General features: G+C 50.3%; 1 long non-coding RNA gene across 3 annotated transcripts; it reads left to right on the top strand.

The window, feature by feature from the left end:
* Positions 1-559: 559 nt before the first annotated feature.
* On the top strand, positions 560-7,730 carry LOC125693454 (uncharacterized). 3 transcript variants are annotated; one of them, XR_007377103.1, is made up of 8 exons: positions 574-620; positions 834-909; positions 1,081-1,182; positions 3,005-3,135; positions 3,448-3,595; positions 5,103-5,230; positions 6,414-6,668; positions 7,619-7,730. It is a non-coding gene; the product is annotated as an uncharacterized LOC125693454 (long non-coding RNA). The 3 variants fall into 3 exon arrangements; XR_007377102.1 differs by having other exon boundaries at positions 5,103-5,249; XR_007377101.1 differs by lacking the exon at positions 834-909 and having other exon boundaries at positions 560-620; positions 5,103-5,249.
* The last annotated feature ends 864 nt before the right edge of the window (positions 7,731-8,594 follow it).

Here is an 8,594-nt window from a genome sequence, read left to right as displayed (position 1 = left end):
AGGCAGGTGCCAGGTTCACCCACTGATTATGTCAAATCCTGAATTGTTTTCACAATGGGCTTTAATTGCAAAGAAAGTAGGCGACACGTTTCTCACTGGAGAGCCACAAGCTGTCCCCACTAGTTTGGCAAACAGAGCTCGCTCCGATCACACCGGTAATCTCAACTCTGCCATCCAGGCTGCACACACAGCTTTTCAGCATCTTGCTGTATCAGTACTGAAATTTGTGTGCTGTATCATACTGAAATTTGTGCTCCCCTATCTATTAGAAATTTTACTGAATGCTTTTGAGGACAGACTTCAATCAAAATATGCATGCCATTGTTTCTCATCCTTTGATCAAACTCCCTTGCCGGACAGGCAGATCCAATCACCTGCTTGTAATTAGTCTTTTTTTGTTGTTGTTTACGGTCTGAAGCAGTGATTGAGCACCTGGTGAGGGGTGTGGCCAGCCCTGCCAGCACAGGTGGAAGCAATTTACCTGTGGGACCGGATAGGGCTGAGCTTGGCTCCACCCCCTCCCTGCCCATATTTAAGGGCTGGGAACAGACAGAGCAGCATTCTGCTTGGGAGCTGCCTCCTTGGAAGTATTGGGAGTGAGTTCTGCCCTTTGGAATGGGGTGAGTGACTGCTGCTTTATTACGGGGCTCTGGTCTTTCCCTTTTGGGGGATCCTGACCGCTTTTAAGGGCTGGAAGCTGTGAGGGCAGCATCTCTGCATGGAGGCTCCTTCCTTTGGGATGTGGGCTGTTTGTTTTTGGAATGGGGTCATTGATTTCTTCTTTACTGCTGGACTGTAATTTCACTTTCTGGGGGCTCCTGACCACATTTAAGGTCTGTCAGCAGAAGGAGCAGCAACTGCACCTGGAGATTGCTTCCTTTAGAGCGTGGGGTGAACCCTTGAAACTGGGTGAGTGATTCTTTATTCCAGGGTTACAATATCTTGTTGTTGGGGGGATCCTGACCCCACTTAAGGGCTGGCAGCCTTTAAGGTGGTATCTGTCTTTAGAGACCGTCTCCTTGGGAGTGTGGGATGAGCTCTGGTCCTTGAGAAAGGGTGAGTCATTCCTTCTTGTTTTAGGACTGTGACCTTTCCTGTTTTTGGGGCATCCTGACCACATTGAAGTGCTGGCAGATGTAAGGGCAGCATTGATCTCTGGAGACTGTCTCCTGTGGAGCAGGGGTGAGTTTTGGCCTTTGAGAAGGGTGTAAGTGGTTTTTGTTTTTTCTTTATTTCAGAGCTACATTCTCCCTTTTTTTTATTATTTATTTATTTATTTATTTATTTATTTATCCTGACCACTTTTAAGGGATGGAAGCCTTAAGGGCAGCATCTCTACCTGTAGACTGCTTTCTTGGCAGTGTGGGCTGAGTGTTCATCTTTGGAATGGGGTAACTTATTCTTCCTTTATTTCAGGGCTGTTATGCGCTGCTTCCAACCATGCAGAGTTGTTTAAGGGCGTTCTGTGCACCCTTAGGTGTAATAAATCTTCGTCTTTATAGAAAGCCAAGGATTGTCCTCTTCTGGACTGCTGTACTCAGTATCACCCCAGTGTGATGAAGTGAAGCCCCTGCTCTGCTGAATACTGGGACTGGCCCAGAGAGGCTCTGATGGATGTGGATTATCCTAGCCAGAGTACTTGGTACCATTGGTGGTGATCTTGTCCAACTGCCACACAATGAACAGGAACATCCACAGCCAGATCTGGCTGCCCAGAGGCTGACCCAGCCTCACCTTGGAAGGGATGGGGCATCCATCACATGCCTGGGTAACCTGTTCTGCTGTGTCACCACCCTCACTGTACCAGATTTTCTTTATATCTAGGCTAAATCTTTCCTTGTTCTTCCCTTCAGGTGTTGAAAGGCTGTTACCAGATCACCTTGGAGCCTTCACTTCTGCAGGCTGAACAGCTCCAGCTCTCTCTCTTTATAGGAAAGGCGTTCCATCCCTCAGTTCATATTTGTGGCTGTTCTCTGGATGTTCTCCAACAGCTCCACGTCTGTCCTGCGCTGCGGACATCCACATCCAGATGCAGCACCTCCAGGTGAGGCCTCACAGCGCAGAGCAGAGGGGCAGGACCAGCTCCCTTCGCCTGCTGACCACACATCTTTGGATGGAGCCCAGCGTACGATTGGCTTTCTGGGCTGGAAGGCGCATTGCTGAGTGCCACTACTCAGCCTGTTGAGGTCCCTCTGGATGGCGTTGTCCCTCTAGTGCGTCACTGCACCCCACAGCTCGGTGTCATTAGGGTGCACTCAGCCCCACTGTCAATGTCACTGATGAAGGGGCAATCCCAGGTGTTTGTACAAACTCAGCAAAGAACACCTTGAGAGCAGCCCCACAGAGAAGGACTTGCGGCTCCCGGTGGATGAGCTGGCATCCATGAGTGGACATCAGCCAGCAGAGCGTGCTTGCAACCTGGAAGGCCAGCTGTGTTCTGGGCTGCATTAAAAGAGAAGCGGCCAGCAGGGAGAGGGAGGTGATCGTCCCCATCTGCTCGGCTCTTGTGAGGCTTCATCTGCAGTGCTGCATCCAGGCCTGGGGCCCCCAGCACAGGAAGGACGTGGAGCTCATGGAGCGGGTCCAGAGGAGGCACTGAGATGAGCAGACGGTTGGAGCAGCTCTCCTACAAGGAAAGGTTGAGGGAAGTGGGGTTGTTCAGCCTGGAGAAGAGAAGGCTTGGGGGGACCTCATTGCAGCCTCACAGTACTTGAAGGGGGAACAGCAGGAAGGGGAACGGCTGTTTACGAGGGTGGATCGTGATAGGACAAGGGGAAATGATTTTAAACTGAAACAGGGGAGGTTTAGGTTGGTTATTAGGAGGAAGCTTTTCACACAGAGGATGGTGATGCACTGGAACGTGCTTCAGAGTCACTTCCAGGAGGATCTGCTCCTCGATTTTTTTTTTGCAGCACAGAGGTGAGACTGACACGTTGGTGGTTCCCAGGGTCACACTTTATATCTGCAGTAACAGCTGTGCTGTTGCCTTTTTTCTGCTCACCAGGGACTTCACCTGACTGCCTCGACTTCTCAAATACCACTGAGAGTGGCTCGGTGACTGCAGCGGTGAATTCCCTCAGGGCTCTGGGACTCGTCTCATCAGGACCCAAAGACTCCTGGATGTCAGGTTCTCAGGTGGTCCAGATCCTGATCTGCCATCACAGTGTGGGATAGGGAGGGGTCTGTGGGACCGGCATTGCTTCCTCAATCCCCACCTACCAAACCGAAGGTGAGAGCAGTGTATAATGAGCAGTTATCAGAGAAGATGGAAGATGGATGTTGTTGGGTACCTGAGCCTTCTCCTTGTCTGTTGTTCCCAGCTGCAGTGCTGCTGGTAAGCAGCATCACGCACAGAGTGCAGCCACATTGATCAGGGAAAGGAGTGCAGGTTTGTGAAAGAGGCACATCTGTAGGGCAGTGCCTTCATTACTGTTTTGTGTCCCACAGGTGGCTGCGGAGTTGCAGTGCTCCCGAGTGCCGTAACGACTGCATGGAGATGCGTGGCTCTTCATGGGAACAGCAAGGAACCGGAATCTGCATTTCCTGGAATGCCCCAGAGCCTCGCTTTGCTGGCTGGTAATTGTCTGCCCAGCAGGTAAGGGCAATGCTCACCCATCAGTGTTTACCCACTCCATAGCACGGCACAACACGGTGCTCCCAGAGCTCTTCATTGCACTTTATGGTGCCCTGGATGCTGCCTGTCCTTTTCTTTCTGTGTTCTCTTTGTCTCTGGCCTTTCACTGCAGTGTTTTCCTTCCCTTTGCCCTTGCTGTTCCCTACTGCATTCTCTTGCCCTCCTGTTTTTGTGTTCCATGCCACGTTCATTTGGCCGTTGCCCTTGGCTTTCTTTGCTGGATTCACTTCAGCGTTCAGTTTTGGCGTTCTGTACTGCGTTCTCTCGCCCTCCTGTTTTGGTATTTCCTTCCGTGTTCTCTTAGCCGTTGCCATTGGCTGGGCATTCTCTTGCCCTCCTGTTTTTGTGTTCCATGCTGGGTTCTCTTGGCCATTGCCCTTGGCTTTCTTTGCCACATTCACTTCGGCATTCAGTTTTGGTGTTCCCTGCTGCGTTCTCCTGCCCTCCTGTTTTGGCGTTTCTTGCCGTGTTCTCTTGGCCATCATCCTGGGCATTTCCTTCCACGTTCTCTTGGCCCTTGCCCTCCTGTTTTTGTGTTCTATGCCACATCTCTTGGCCATTGCCCTTGGCTTTCTGTTGCCACATCCTCTTCAGCATTCAGTTTTGGCGTTCCCGGCAGCATTCTCTTTGGCCTCCTGTTTTGGCATTTCCTGCCACATTGTCTTGGCCCTTGCCTGGGCATTCCCTGCAGCATTCTCTTTGACCTCCTAACTTGCTGTTCCAGCCACATTCTGCATTGGCCTTCTTTGCTGTGTTCTCTTGCCCTCCTATTTTGGCTTTTCCTGCCATGTTTTCTTAGCCCTTGCCTGGGCATTCCACGTTGTGTTCCCTTGTCCTTTTGTTTTGGCATTTTGTGCTGCATTCTCTTGGCCTTTGCCCTTGGCCTTTCCTGCTGTGTTCTCTTTGGCTGTATTCTGACCTTTTCTGTTGCGTTCTCCTTGCCCTCACCTTGGCTTTCCATTGGTGCTCTCTTTGCTTTTGCCCTTGCCTTAGCTTGGCTGTTTTCTTTGCATTTACCTTGGTTTTCCATGAGAGTTCTCCTTCCCTTTGCCTGCCCTGGGAGTTCTGCTTGTCTTCGGCACTCTGGGATTAGCTGGGAGGCAACATTAAAGTTAACCTTGACCTGAACCCGTAGCTGAATGGGAGTTCTAATGATAATTGTGTTAACCTGCAGCGTATCTGTAAACCAAGCCCTTAACGCAGTGTTGAAAATGTCTCTTAACCTGAATGCTGCCTTAAAAATAATGCCTCATGTTTTTTGTCAAATAACCTTAATTGTGATTGTAGTGCAGAATACTGATGTTAGACCAACTGTAACTTCAACCCTATGAATAACATTAATTATATCCCTAATGTTAATTATAATTATAATTAATTACAATCCTTGTGTCATCATTACAGCAACGTGCTCAGGGTGCAGCCCCACACATGCGGGGCAGCGCCTTCATTACTGCATTGTGTCCCACAGGTGGCAGCAGAGCTGCGTTGCTCCTGAGCACTTTAAGGACAGCACGGAGATGCGCGGCTCTTCATGGCAGCAGCAGAAACTGGAATCTGCATTTCCTGGAATGCCCCGGAACCTCGCTTTGCTGGCCGGTAATTGTCTGCCCAGCAGGTAAGGGCAGTGCTCACCCACCATTGTATACTCATTACTTACTGAGGCACAAGGTAGGGTTCCCAGAGCTCATTTCTGCACTTCATGGTGCCCTGAATGCTGTCTGTCCTTTTCTTTCTGTGTTCTCCTCACCTCCAGCCTTTCCCTGCTGTGTTCTCCTTGCCCTCGCTGTTCCCTACTGCGCTCTCTTGCCCTCCTGTTTTGGCGTTCCCTGTGGCATTCTCTTGGCCATTTGCCCTTGGCCACCTTTGCTGCGTTCTCTTTGGCCTTTGGTTCTGGCCATCTGTGCCACATTCCCTTGGCCTTTGTCCTTGGCCTTCTTTGCCACGTTCCCTTTGCCTTCTGTTCTGGCATTCCCTACAACATTCTCTTTGGCCTTCAGTTTTGGCGCTCCTGGCTGCATTCTCTTTGGCCATTGCCCTCAGCCTTCTCTGCCACATTCCCTTTGGCCTCTTGTTTTGGCATCCCTTATGGCGTTCTCTTTGGCCTTTGGTTTTGGCGTTCCCTTCCATGTTCTCTTTGGCCATTGCCCTTGGCCTTCTGCGTTGGCCTTCCATGCAGCGTTCTCATGGACCTTGCCCTCCATTTTGGCCTTCCCTGATTTGTTTTCTTTTGTCTCTGTTTTGGCGTTCTCTGCGGCCTTCTCCTCAGGCCTGGCCTGTGACGAGGCTTTCTCTTCAGTGCTCTCCCTGCCTTTGCCTTCCCTTTGCCTTTGACGTTGCCTTCCCTTGGGTGTCGTCCATGCCTTTGCCCTCCGTTTTGGCGTTCCCTCAGCTGTTCTCCTTGCCTTTTGCTCTTACCTTTGCCTTGGCCTTCCCTATCGCTCACTCTGAGCACGATCCTAATAACCCTAACCTCAATACTTTCTCCCCAACCCTAAGCTCTGAACCCCAAATGTAGTGTGAATTGCAGCCATGACTGTATAGATACCTGTGCAAATTAACCCTGCACCTTCCATAGTGCTTTCAATTGGGCACTGAACCCCTCTGTAACCTTCTGTGTAATACTAACAAAAACCCCACAGCTTCCCTGTTAAATACTCCTAACCTTACTCTGAAGCCATTTCTTGGAGCCGTGTTTGGCTTCCATGTTTTGTGGGTGGGCTGACTGAGCATCGTTTCTGTCTCAGCGTTCCTCCTTCTAAAGCGTGTCTCTGTATTACAGGTGAAGATGCCTTCGATGCTTCCAGTTGATGGCTTCCCCCCTGCGATGCCATCGTCTTTCCAGTCCTCCCGCACTCACCGCCTGCTCGGTTCAGTCCAGCCGTTACCTGAATCCCTGCTCCGTTCCCTTTCCTGAGTGCTTTAAGGACAGCATGGAGATGTGCGGCTCTTGATGACAGCAGCAGGAACCGGAATCTGCATTTCCTGGAACGCCCTGGAACCCCGCTTTGCTGCCTGGTAATTGTCTGCCCAGCAGGTAAGGGCAATGCTCACCCACCAGTGTTTACTCATTACTTACTGAGACACAAGGTAGGGTTCCCAGAGCTCATTTCTGCACTTCATGGTGTCCTGAATGCTGCCTGTCCTTTTCTTTCCGTGTTCTCCTTGCCTCCAGCCTTTCCCTGCAGCATTCTCCTTGCCCTTGGCTTTTCCTGCTGCGTTCTCTTGCCCTCCTGTTTTGGCGTTCCCTGTGGCATTCTCTTGGCCATTTGCCCTTGGCCACCTTTGCTGCGTTCTCTTTGGCCTTTGGTTCTGGCCATCTGTGCCACATTCCCTTGGCCTTTGTCCTTGGCCTTCTTTGCCACATTCCCTTTGCCTCCCGTTCTGGCGTTCCCTGCAACATTATTTTGGCCTTCAGTTTTGGCGCTCCTGGCTGTGTTCTCTTTGGCCTTTGCCCTTGGCCATCTTTGCCACATTCCCTTTGGCCTCCTGTGCTGGCGTTCCCTGCAGTGTTCTCTTTGGCCTTTGATTTTGGTGTCCCCTTCCACGTTCTCTTTGGCCATTGCTCCCGGCCTTCTTTGCCACATTCCCTTTGGCCTCTTGTTTTGTCTTCTCCTACAGCATTCTCTTTGCCTTTGGTTTTGGCCTTTTGTGCTGCATTTTCTTTGGCCATTGCCCTTGACCTTCTGCATCGGCCTTCCCTGCAGCGTTCTCACGGACCTCGCCCTCCATTTTGGCCTTCTGCGTTGATCTCTTTGGTCTCTGTTCTGGTGTTCTCAGCGGCCTTCTCCTTGGGCCTGACCTATGATGCAACTTTTGGCATTCTCCAAGCCTTTCCCATCCCTTTGCCTTTGCCCTCTGTTTTGGCGTTCCCTCGGCTGTTCTCCTTGCCTTTTGCTCCTGCCTTTGCCTTGTGGGGGTGGGCTGACGGTGAGCACAGTTTGGGTCTCAGCGTTCCTCCTTCTAAAGCATGTCTCTGTATTACAGGTGAAGATGCCTTCGATGCTTCCAGTTGATGACTTCCCCCCTGCGATGCCATTGGCTTTCCTGGCCTCCCACAGTCACCGCCAGCTCAGTTCAGTTGAGCTGTTACCCGAATCCCCACTCCGTACCCTTTCCATGATTTCCATGATCTTCCTGTCACTCTGCCACAAGCCCCCACCAAGGTCATTGCAGGCAACGTGTGGGATGCGGCACTCGGTCTCATTACAGTTCATCCCATCAGCTTCAGCCCAGCGATCCAACCCACCCGCACCCTTCCTGAGGGCCCTTCTGCTCCCAGGCCAATCAACGCTTCCTTCTGATGCCATCTGCATTCCTTCCTGGCCACTTTCAGACTCGTGCCCCTTTGTGGCCTTTTTCAGAGTTGCGCTGATTTCAGCGTCTGCATTCAATTGACTTCAACCAAATTGGCTTTAGCTTTACATTCAATTAATGTAAACCAAATTGGCTTTAGCTTTACATTCACTTAATGTAAACCAAATTGGCTTTAGTTTTACATCCAAATTATGTAAACCAAATTGGCTTTAGTTTTACATCCAATTAAATGTAAACCAAATTGGCTTTAAGTTTGCCTTGCTTACGGGGTTGGGTTAGCTTTGCTTTGTTTGTTCTAGCGCAGGGCTAACCCAACCCCGTAACCAAGGGCCGGCGGAGGCGATTTTGTTCCTTCCCGGCCAGTCTGAGACTTGCGCCCCCTTGTGGCCATTTGATGATCTGTGCTGATTTCAGCGTCTGCATTCAATTAATCTCAACCAAATTGGCTTTAGCCTTGCAGTCATTTTGCATCAACCAAATTGGCTTTGGTTTTGCATTCAACTTATTTCAACCAAATTGGCTTTAGTTTTACATTCACTTGACTTCAATCAAATTGGCTTTAGCTTTACACTCAATTATTGTAAACCAAATTGGCTTTAGTTTTACATCCAAATTATGTAAACCAAATTGGCTTTAAGTTTGCCTT

This window comes from Lagopus muta, chromosome 5 (genome assembly GCF_023343835.1).
Source record: "Lagopus muta isolate bLagMut1 chromosome 5, bLagMut1 primary, whole genome shotgun sequence".
Classification (NCBI taxonomy): Eukaryota; Metazoa; Chordata; class Aves; order Galliformes; family Phasianidae; genus Lagopus; species Lagopus muta.
The sequence above is the reverse complement of the archived record's forward strand: the minus strand, read 5'-3'. Positions and strand labels throughout refer to the sequence as shown.